General features: G+C 39.4%; 1 protein-coding gene across 3 annotated transcripts in view; it reads right to left on the bottom strand.

The window, feature by feature from the left end:
• The window catches only part of LOC114657387 (astrotactin-2-like), a 2,479,169-nt gene that overhangs the window by 98,852 nt on the left and 2,368,228 nt on the right, over positions 1-12,089 (bottom strand). The gene's annotated exons all lie outside the window — the stretch shown is intronic.

The following is a 12,089-nucleotide window of genomic DNA, read 5'->3' on the forward strand; positions in this document are numbered from 1 at the left end:
GGCCGACACCCGAAGTGTAGCAGCAGTGGTCGCTCCCGCAGAGTTGTTTCTGCAGGGCGGGAGTGACCAGTACATGGATGACTCTCCGCGGAAGGCAGTGGGAGTTGGACTTGGGGCGAGTATTCCACAGCATGAGCGCCCTGGTTGCTGTGGAACCCAAGTCGCTGGCTGGAAGAGCCTACCGGAGCCAGGGATCGGTGAGGCAATCCAAACAGTGGAAGCAGGCAGAGAGAAGGTCAGCTGCAAGGAGGGTGATTCTCCTGTACAGCACCCATATGGGTATCGCAGGGGAGTTGCCAGAGAACAGAAGACACCGGGCTTTTTGATTTTAACATTGTTACTTCCTGTACTGTTTTACCTCGTGGTTTTTAGAAGAGTTTATTGATTTTAACCTCCACTTTTCATTTAATGGATTATTTATTTATTTATTGAAGGAACTGCACAGCACTTTGTTTGCACTTTGGATTTGTTTTAATAAAAGCACTACTGCACTTTTTATACACCATTCCTTTGCTCAATTGTTTATTGCCCCACTGTCTAGCTCATCGGTGACATTACCGATGGTGTTGGGTTCAAGGGCTCCCTAACAGCTGATGGGAGCGTGGAGCCGAACCCGCATCGTCACAGAAGGACCATGACAATAGTGGTGAGCAGTAACCCGATTGCCACTGATGTTGAGCTCCAGAGACCCTTCACTTTTTTCAGATTTTGTTATGTTTCCACCTTGTGCTAATGGCATTTAAATTAATTTTTTTCTTTATTAGGCAACACAAAATACCCCAGAATGACAATGGGAAAACAGGACACAGCAGAACTTAAAGATGTGCAGAGGAGAGCAACCATCATGAGACTTAAGGACATGTTCTATTGTGACAGACTCAAAGAATTAAACCTGTTTAGTCTCAATCAGGGGAGACTGCGTGGGGAATTCATCCAGGTTTTTAAAATCTTCAAAGGAGATCCAGCAACATTCATTCAGCTTAAGGGTGAATCACGTACTCGACGACATCTGTGGAAATTAAGGAGAAGTGCATTTAAGACTGAAGCCAGAAAGCACTTCTTTATGCAAAGAGTTGTGGGAATCTGGAACAAACTATCAAGTCATGGTATTGATGCAGAAGCCTTGACAACTTGTAAGAAGTATCTGGATGAGATACTGGGACAGCTTAACTATTAGCTAAGCAAACAAGTATGATGGACTCAATGGTCTCCTCTCGGTTGTCAGATTTCTTGAGTTTCTTAAGTTAAGAATATAGAAATTGCAAACGCCATACATGCTGTGAATGAGACGGGAATTAAAACCTCAAATCCTTGAATCTGTGTTGCAATAATGCCACACTGTAGCACCATATGAAAAGCATTCACCTCCTTGGCAGGTTTCACATTTTATTGTTATATTGTACAATATTGAATCACAGTGCATTTATTTTGGCTTTTTTGACACTGGCCAACTGAAAAAGACTCTTCATTGTCAAAGTGAAAACAGATCTCTGCAAAGTGTTTGTCAAACACTGTTGTCCAATGGTTGTACTCAAGATCTTATTAGGCATCTTAATCTTTTCTCCTTGCTGTCCAGATGCTGTATAGATAGATAGATAGATAGATAGGAAAGGCACTATATAATAGATAGATAGATAGATAGATAGATAGATAGATAGATAGATAGATAGATAGATAGATAGATAGATAGATAGATAGATAGATAGATAGATAGATAGATAGATAGATAGATAAGTGGTACTGTACTGTTGTGGAAAATATTCAATAAATAAGGATGAGTCTTGAAGCATCGTTAATTATAAAATCTAAACATGGCTGCCCTTTATTTCCACCTATAGGCAGACCCCCATGTGCGTTCTTCAGATCGTAATGGCAGACTATAGAACTGTAGTTGAAAAGCTTTCTTTAATCAGATGGGTTAATTTGAGGAATTTTCAACAATCAGCTTTAAATAAATGGTATACTTCAGAAAGAACTTTATTTGTCCCAAGGGAAAATGTAACTCTTCACAGAAGCTCCTTAAATAAATAAATACTTAAAAAGATAAATAAATATACGCACACTGTGGTCTGAACACACACCAGAATGACTCAAAAGCAAGAAACTTAAAAAGACAGGAAGTATTCAGTACCTTTAAATTGACAAATTGTGCTGTTTTTGCCCAACATTCTATAATTGATAACCCATAATGGCAAAGTCAGAGCATTTTGATTTGTAAATTGAATTAAAATTATAAGTTACATCTCTTAGTCTTATAAATATTCAGACACTTTGCTGTGACACTCAAAATTGTGGTCAAGTGCATCCTGTTTGTTTTGAGATGTGTCTAGAACATGACTGGAGTCCACCTGTGGCAAATTGACTTGATTGGACATCGTTTAGAAAGGTAAGGTTCATGATTTATATTGCATGTCCAGATAACAACCAAACCATGAAGTCCAAAGATCTCACTGAAGGACTCTACAATTTAATTGCATGTTGGCAGAGATCAGGGTTAGGCGACAAAACTATTTCTAAAGCTTTTGAGTGTTTTCAGGAGCACAGAGGTCCACAAGAATTGTGAAATGGAAGCAGGTTAGAACCACCAAGGACTATTCCAAACAGATTAAATGGGCAAAAAGGATGTTGGTCAGGGAGGTAACCAGGAATGTAATAGCCACTCTAATAGAGTTTAAGAAGTCATCTGCTGGGATGTGAGAACCTGTTGGAAAGACAACCATCTCAGCAGCACTCTATCAATCAGGCGTTTATGGTGGCATGGCTTTACAGAAGCCACTCTTGAGGAAAATGTATATAACAGTTTAAAGGACTCTGGGAGCAAGAGGAAAAGGATTCTCTGCTCTGATGAGACAACAACTGAACTCTTTGGACAGAACGCACTATGTCTAAGTATGGTGGTAGTAGCATCATGCTATATGGGTGCTTCTCAGCGGCAGAGAAGAATGAATTGAGAATTGAAGGGTGCATGAATGCAGCCAAACACAGAGAGGTCCTTGAAGAACAGCAACTCTAGAATGCCTGCTACTTCAAACTGGGGCACTGGTTCACCTTTCAGCATGACAATGACCTGAGGCCTACAGCCTAGACAATGCTTGAGTGGGTTTGGGACAAGTCTTTGAGTGTCCCAGCCAACGCCCAGACTTAAACCACGTAGAACATCTGTGGGGGAGACCTGAAGATGGCATCCCATCCAATCTAAAAGACCTTGAGAAAATTTGCCAGAAGAATGGGATAAATTGCCCAAATCCACATGTGTAAAGCTTGTAGAGTCTTACCTGAGAAGACCTGAAGTAGGAATTGCTGACAAAAGGGTGTTCAACAAAGTTCTGAATTAACAGTCTGAAAACTTCAATGAATGAGAGATTTCAGTTTTAGATTTTTAATAAATGCTCAAACCTTTCTGAAGACATGTTTTCACTTTGTCATTGTTGGTTATCAAGCATACATTTATGTGCAGAAATGGCAAATGCATCCATTTACAACACAATAAAGTGTGCAGAAGGAGGAAGAGTCTGAAGACTTTCTGAATCCACTATGCACTTTCATCTTGTCAAACAGGAAATACTCTATATGCTGTAGGGATAAGTTGAATTAAATTCAAATTATTGTTTCCATAGAATTGGTTTATATACTCTTATTTGACTCATGGAGTTCTCTGTGTTGGTTATCTGCTGCCCACAAACCCCTTATTACAGATTATTCAGCAATTATCCCTCATTTAATTAAAAGTCCCTGCAAATGGAAAGACAGCTGAAAATGGCAAACTGGAATATCTGTCAACCATCATCTCCTTTTGGGATTAATTTAAGTCAGCAGCTAAATAAACTCTAGATAGGCACAATGACTTCTTTCTTTACTTTAAAAAAATATGTTTAATAAAGAGAAAAAAGATATTTATCTGCCTTTCTTTTCCTGAGATAAAACGGCAGATCACATAACAATAGCAACACAATCTATGATTAGAAGGAAGGAATTTAAAATGAGTACATGTTTTTCTAAACTGTATTTGTAAGCGGCTCAACACCAGTCCATAGATACAAATGTGTTTCCTGACCTGACGTTTCCTTTGCCTGCGAGTTTTAATAAGACAACAACATACCAGAAAGTTAAGGGCAAACAGAGATACATTCCTTTAAACCTACACGGATCTTAAGCCTCAGGGTGATTCATTTGTTTTGCCACTGCCTGGTTTGTATGCTGTACACTTTGTTCTCAGAGCGACAGAGCTTACAATGAATTGGTTTTCTTCACTGGCCTGCCTTCATGTGTTATAATAAGTCTTTCCTTTAAAATGTTTATATTTATCAGTGACTTTGGAAATAGCATTTGGCTGCAAAATGTGGCTTAGGAAAAAATATCCCATCTGCAGAGTCAAGGAAATTCTTGTTACCTATATGTCAACTGGCACGCTGTCCACTTCTTCTCGACAAGTCGCAGATGAAGTCAAAGAAGGACAAATGCAGTTCACACCTGTGAACATTTTACAAGTCCCACTTATTCTTTTTCTTTGTAATCAATTTTTTTTTATTATGTCAAACATATACTAAAGCAACAAAAAAATGGAATGTCATTTTCATATTCAAATTTTGAAGAAAAAAACCCTCCACCGGCGCCCACCCCAAACCGGGGCTATTTAAGATAGTGAATACACAAATTAGGAGTGACAGAACATGCAGGTCACTGACAGGCCCAAATGCAAGATTGAGGAAAGAAATCTAATAGAAAGGTGTCAGGTTGAAAACAAGGGTTCGCTGTCAGCCATGACTTACAAATAGTATGTGTAGGTACCCCGTTAATCCACGTGGCTGACAGCTCTAATAAAGCTAGATTATAAAAAGAGGGCTTCCAGACCGAAAAAGTGAGGATATGCGATTCTTCCATTGGGAGATTATTAGAACTCTGGTTGCTATTGTGGTCAATGAAATAAAGCACAGGTAGTGAAAGCCCCATTTGTTCTAACAGCAGCATCAGACAACTCCTGAGGCTAAAATCAAATCAAATCAAAATCTGCTCTGGTATCTGGAAGGTTGCCAGTTCAAATCCCATTAGTGCCAGAAGGAATCCTACTCCGTTGGGCCCATGAGCAAAGCCCTTAACCTGAAAATTGCTTCGGGGTTGCTGTACAATGGCTGACCTTGTGCTCTGACCTCCAAAGATCATGCAAAAAGACAATTACCCCTCAAGGATTAAATGGGAAGTCAAGCAAAATGAAATCTCTTATTGGCTAACTGAACTGATTACAATGTGCAAGCTGTCGAGGCAACTAATTAACCCTAACCCTAAGTGTCCTGTCCTCCACACAGACTACGTGCTTTGACAGGCTAATAAACACCATTCCTTATCCAAAACTCAATAGATGGTCGTTTCTTAATCCACTGGTTTATTGGAATTAAAAGGGTGAAACTAAAACAGAGAAAAAAGATACAAAGCGCTAAGTGGGTTTATAGTAACAACAAACATATCCTCCAAATGTATATTACTGTGCCATTATATACATATTAATAATTCTAATAATAATTCTTTACATTTATATAGCGCTTTTCTCACTTTTCAAAGCGCTCAGTATTATTAAAAAACTACTAAAGGAGTTACTTCCATTTTGTAAATATATATATACAGTATAGGGAAGGATAACATTAAAATAAAATAATACATACGGACGATGCTATCACAAGCATGAAGATAAGTACAGATGACAGAGGATTGTTACTAGTGCGATTCTTAAATTAACTTCCTGATTACCTCACATGACAGGAAGCAAGGGAAGGGAGGGAAAATACCAGCTGTAACCACTAGATGGAGTTAAACTGCAAATCTTAATACAATGAACAGATTTAAAAAGTTGTAACAGAACCCTAACCCTAACCCTTCTTCCTGAAGAAGGGGGCTCAGTTGCCTCGAAAGCTTGCATATTGTAATTGGTTCAGTTGTCCAATAAAAGATGACATTCTACTTGACTTCTCATTGCATCCATAATGGCTAACACTTTACACCCCTCAATGATTAATAAAGTACATAAAATAAAATATATAAATATTTTGGTATAAGTTCTTTTTACTGCGGTGGGTTGGCACCCTGCCCGGGATTGGTTCATGCCTTGTGGCCTGTGTTGGCTGGGATTGGCTCCAGCAGACCCCCGTGACCCTGTGTTCGGATTCAGCGGGTTGGAAAATGGATGGATGGATGGAAGTTCTTTTTAATGATCCCATCCCATTCCTTCTGTACCTTCATAATGTTCCGTACATTTACATTGTGAAGCATCATGCAGCTTGGAAGTGCCCATCAAGTTAAATTAGGAGATACACTAAAGAACACCCTACACTTCACTCTTTCCTAGAAGAAATTGTCCAAGTCATATGATGTGTAGGTGGCGCAGTAGTTAGAGCTGCTGTCTCACATCCTCATAGACCCCCATTCCAGTCATTTTATTAGTGGTGTTTACAGTTTCTTCCCGCATCTGCATAAAGGTACACATATTAGATGAACTCTTATGAGGATACTTTGTTTTTCAGGAATATGCACCTTTTGTGAAAGATGAATAGTGACAAAGCATACAACTAACAAATGTTTGAAAATATATGATTACTCTCTGCCCCTATATACATGAACATTGTGCACCAGATTAATACCATTCAAATCAACCAATTGCTTGCACTGGTAAGACACATTGTTTGCAACATGCACTGCACTGGTGATGCCATTTTCTCCACCTGTTGCTACAAACTCTATATTACGTTCATAAGAATTACTCATGCGCGTTTTGAAATCACTTCAGTTGTTTCTGTCCTGCACCTCCTGACTCACCGCTATGAGAAAACCCCCACAAATGATATATTATTTGACTAGTTTTGATGTCTAGTTAGGCAAAACGTCAAGGTTTTCAGAGTTCCCCACTCTTTCTGGCTGTTGTCACGCACGCACGCATGGGGAGTCGCAGAACGACCCAGGAAGTAGCGCGAAAACCGAAAGCCATACAGGACGGACAGGCAACTAACCTTTCTCTTTCTATTTTCCCAGAAAGAAGGAAACGCTGACACCCTGAGCCGACTCCCGTTCCTCCACTTCTGCATCATCCTCCCCTCTGATGACGTCAGGATCCCAGAATGCACCACAACTCATTACCCAACAATCCTCTGTTTATTTCCGGTCCGCCCTATAAATGTTCCCCCATCACGCCATCTTGTTGTTCAGTAGTGGCAATCAAACGTACTCTGGACTGTATAATTATTTTTGCATTTCTGTACAGTATACGGGGCCGGAAAACCCCAAACCTTTATGTGCAGTTTTGTCTCTTTCTTTTACACAGTCCAGACCCAAAAACTCTCTCATTTATAAGCCTATATCCATATTTTTTAGAAATTATGATAAAGAATAAGCAAATAGGTTTTTAACAAAAATGATGAGAAGAACCTGAAGTTGCGCATGCCACATCAACTGACCCCTAATGAGATATGAGGGGTCAAAGTCACTCCATTTTACAAAACATCAAAAAAATTGTGATAGGTAATGTAGGCAAGAGGAAGGTCGTTTTATGCAACTTTGAGGTTGCCGATCATGAATATGATAATATTGTTGATATTCATCTCTTTACTGATGGTCCTAGCCCATTAATAAGCCACTCCCAGAAGACTTAAAATTCCAAATTTTAAACATAGGCATGTGTGGTATCATTTTAGACTATTTCGATGTTATTTATTAGGAATGTCATGCTATTTTTGTTTTCATTTATTTGCATTTTTATGTGAGATCTTTTCTGGCTTGTATTTCTTGTTTTCATAGCTGGCTGGAAAAATCAGTCAGTTAGCCTGCTTGGCCAGCAAGAGTAATGGACGATGTTTAATGGCAATCTGTGAGGAGAATGAATGCCTGAACTAATAAAATCGGGTGTGGTCTCCCCTTGACTTTTTCATATACTCAGATATGGGGATGGATATTTGAGGAGTAAACCGCAAGACAATGATTATAGTTTTACTAGCCAACCTGCGGCGTAGCGTACGCCGCATAATTATTTATTGATGGGTGAACACTTCCTGAATGACACAGTTGTCCAAATGGGGTGGGTTTGAGGATAAGACTGTGAGTGAATGAAAAGATGGAACTCTGGAGAGAGCAACATACAATTGTCCGTGACTGAAAACTGGTTTTGGCAGATACAGGCATATCATTTTGAAAGTTTGTCCCTGTGCCTTATTAATTGTCATTGCAAAGGCCAATCTAACACGAAATTGTCTGCGTGTAAATGTAAAAGGCAAATTTGAATCTGATGGGGTCAGGCATATCCGGGGAATAAGGACAGTTTGTGAGGTAGCAGCTGCAATAGTCTTACACTCCAGTACATTGCGGTGAATGCAGGTAACAGTCAGTCCAGTGCCATCACAGAGACTTCTTGCTGGCATGAGGTATCTGAGAAGCATGACGACTGAACCTGTTTTAATTTTGAGTTTATGCGGAGGTATGCCAGTGGGAGTAAGATTGTTAAGAAATTCTTCGGGGAATGAAACTTGATCTGCGGGATCGTCTGTGACGATGGAGTCAATGCTGGTGAAAGTAACTTCGTCGGTAGGGAAAAGTTTCAGTACTCGTTCATTAAGGTGTAGCGAGTCTTCGTTGGTGACGCTTAATATAGCTCACGTACTAAGTTGTTCCAGAGTCACAGTTGAGAAGTCGATGTCGCCATATAGTTGTTGAACGGGATCAGAATTAAAAGGAAAACAATGTGAAGGTAATGGATGTGGGAGGAGTGTTAGAGTTGGCGGGCGGGGCTTTGTCGTGTGTGCCATGGTCAGCTGCTTAGTGAATTGTTGATGGGCGGAGCTCTGTGAGTTGGCAGGTGTGGCTCTGTCTTGCGTGCGTCTTGTTTGCCATGGACTTAGTGAATTATATATATAGATATTATGTACATTAAAGAACCATTAACTACAAATCAAATCAAAGAATAATATTTTGAACAATTATTATAAAAGTAAAGTTGAATAAATCTGACTCTGCAGCTGCATGAATAAAAAAGTACCACTTCCAGTTAGCAGAAATAGCTCAAAAGTTGATAGAAATCTATGTTTTGTACCCAATACTTTGTATGCAAAATTTGGTTGGCCTAACTGAAAACATGCTCAAATTATCATTTTTAAATACACACACACTGACAGGCACACAGATGTAATTCCAAAAATGGTATTTTCATACTCAGGGAGGTCTGAAACATCGAGATTCATCAAAATCTCGAAAATCTAATTTTTGGACGATTACAATACTTCCTGTACGAGAAAGTAAATCAGACACAGGGAGGTCTAAAACACAGAGATTTATCAAAATCTCGAGGTCAAATTTTAGGACGATTACAATACTTTCCCTATACTTCGTATACGAGAAAGTAAAAAAGCCTCAGATCACTTTGTTGCCAACTAACAGATAAAAAATAAATAATCCACTGTAGCCATTTGCTGTCATTTAGCACATAAAAATAAACTATCCACTGTAGATGACTTCTGTCGACGTTTAGCAGCAATTTCGACCTTCTATTCCTTAATGTCGACATTTGTTTACTTCTACTTGATAGAGTTAATTAGGCACTCTAAATATGGCCAGTGAATATTCGTGTATATACCAGATGCTGCCAGAATAGACTTTTACCCTTGCAGTCTAAAGTGAATTAAGTCAGCTTGTGAATGTTATTTCCAAAATGTGCATATTAGTATGACCAACTGACAACACAGAAAGGATAAAAATCTTAGAAAAAAGAACTTAGGCTACATCAACACTACTATATTTTCAATTAAAAATGCAATCTCCATTTTCACCTTTGATTCATGCTACCTGACTGTTTGTAAACCCCAAATACTGAGACTTTGGAGAGTGCTCCCCAGGGTCATGTATGTCTCAGCACTGCACTATTGATGGGTGAAAACAGAGAGATTTGAAAACACAGATTCTGATCATGCTTTGATTGGTTTGTGCTTACTACATGACCCTTCCAGGATTAAATCCTGTTCATTATATCTTCTCAGCCAATATACATGACTTATACTCGTATGTTATTCTCAATAATAATTCTACAATTTATCATTAGTCAAACAATCTGTTTATTTTTTCTGTATTCCCTACTTGTAAAGATAAGTGAAAAATGAATGTCTAGTGTGTAGGACGCTTCTCCTTCCTGTTTCCAGCCATGTGCAATGCCCAGAGTAGGCGATTAGATAGGGACACAAGACATGTTTGGTAGTCCCAGAGAAGCAGCTCAGTAATTTTCTTGTATTGATACCTAACTCACTTGCATTATAAAAAAGTTGTGATTTCTTTCAGTTGGGGATGGATTGAGAAAAACTCCTCCAGTCCACACCTTCAACATAAATAAAGACCTACAGATAAAGTTAACTGGGCCTCTGCAATAGCCCAATGTGAGCGTATACTTAATTTTGTTCTCTAAAGGATTGGTGACACCACCTTTAGATGACAGTCACCTTTCATCCTACACCTTACCCATCGATACCCAGCAGCCTGCCACTCCAAAAATGGACAAGGGACTTAGAAAAGAGATGGAACAACCTTCATCTATCCATCCATCCATCCATTATCCAACCTGCTATATCTTAACTAAAGGGTCACGGGAGTCTGCTGGAGCCAATCCCAGCCAACACAGGGCGCAAGGCAGGAAACAAACCCCGGGCAGGGCGCCAGCCCACCGCAGAACCATCATCTAATTATTCCTTTAACAGATTCAGCCCTTTATTTACTTCCATTTTATTTGCATACAATGCACATTAGGAGTTCTATAGCTGCCTTTACTTGTTTCCCTGGAGTTCCCCTAATACAATTTTTACTTGATTCTCCTTAGGAGTTTAAATTTAGCAGCTCCACCTCTGCACAGAAACATGTTTGATCGGCTTCTGTCCAAAAGGTTTATTTTGCCTTATTCAGATTGTATGCTTGCTTTAAAATAAGTTTGCGTAATTTGTCTATAAGAGTTGTGTTTAATTCCCTCATTTGGCCCCAACTCAATCAACAGGACCTTTTATTTTAATTTGTTTAAAATCATTCCCAGAAGGGCATAGAAATTGTTCCTAGATGTTCCCAAATGTAAGAGGTACCCAAAAATGCTTATTGCTGCCATCTCTAATGCTTGATCTATATACAAAGTGCCATCAGAACATTTTCAGACCCCTTCACTTTTTTCACATTTTGTTACGGACTTCTGCTAAAATCATTGAAATTAATTTTTCCCCACATCAAGCAACACTCAAAAATGGGAAATCATCAATATATGCAAATTTATTAAAAATAAAAAACCTGAAATATTTAATTGTCACAAATATTGCTATGACACTTGCCATTTGGCTTATGTACACCCCATTTTATTGATCACAAGTATCCAGATTTTTAGATGTTTCTACACCTTGTTTGGAGTCTACCTTTGGTCAGTTCAATTGATTGGATATGATTAGGAAAGGCACACGCCTGTTTGTAGAAAAACCCACAGCACAAACCAAGCATTGAGGTCGAAAGAAATGCCTACATAGCTTAGAGACAGGATTGTGTCAAGGAACAGATCTGAGGAAGGCTACAAAAAAATCCATCAGCATTAAAGATTTCCAAGAACACAGTGGCCTACAAAAATCTCAAATGGAAGAAGTTCTAAATAAACAACACTCTTTGTAGATCTGGCGGCCCACCCATACTGAGAAAACTAAGGGAGAAAGGTCTATGGTAAGAGAGGTAACCAAGAACCAGACAGTCACTGCGGTGGAGCTCCACAGAAACTGTGTGGAGATAGGAGAACCTTCTAGTCCTTTGTTCTCATGAAGCTGACAGAAGTGGGCCATATACCTGAAGCTGGTGGAGCACTGCTGGAGGCAAGGCTGGAAGGCTTGCTGTGAGCCCATCGAAGTAGGGTGCTGCTCACTCTGCATGGTCTACACCCTACTTGGCATATCTGGGGCTGGCAAAAGAAAAGTCAACAGAACCAACAAGGAAGCTTCTGAGAGAGCCTTCAGATGGCTATCAATCAGGAGGGGTGATCCATGGGCTAATTCTGCTGGAACACAACCTGTGGTCTGAACAACTATTGCTGGGTCACCTGGGCAAGGGTGTATGTG

The sequence above is a fragment of the Erpetoichthys calabaricus genome, chromosome 9 (assembly GCF_900747795.2).
Source record: "Erpetoichthys calabaricus chromosome 9, fErpCal1.3, whole genome shotgun sequence".
NCBI lineage: Eukaryota > Metazoa > Chordata > Cladistia > Polypteriformes > Polypteridae > Erpetoichthys > Erpetoichthys calabaricus.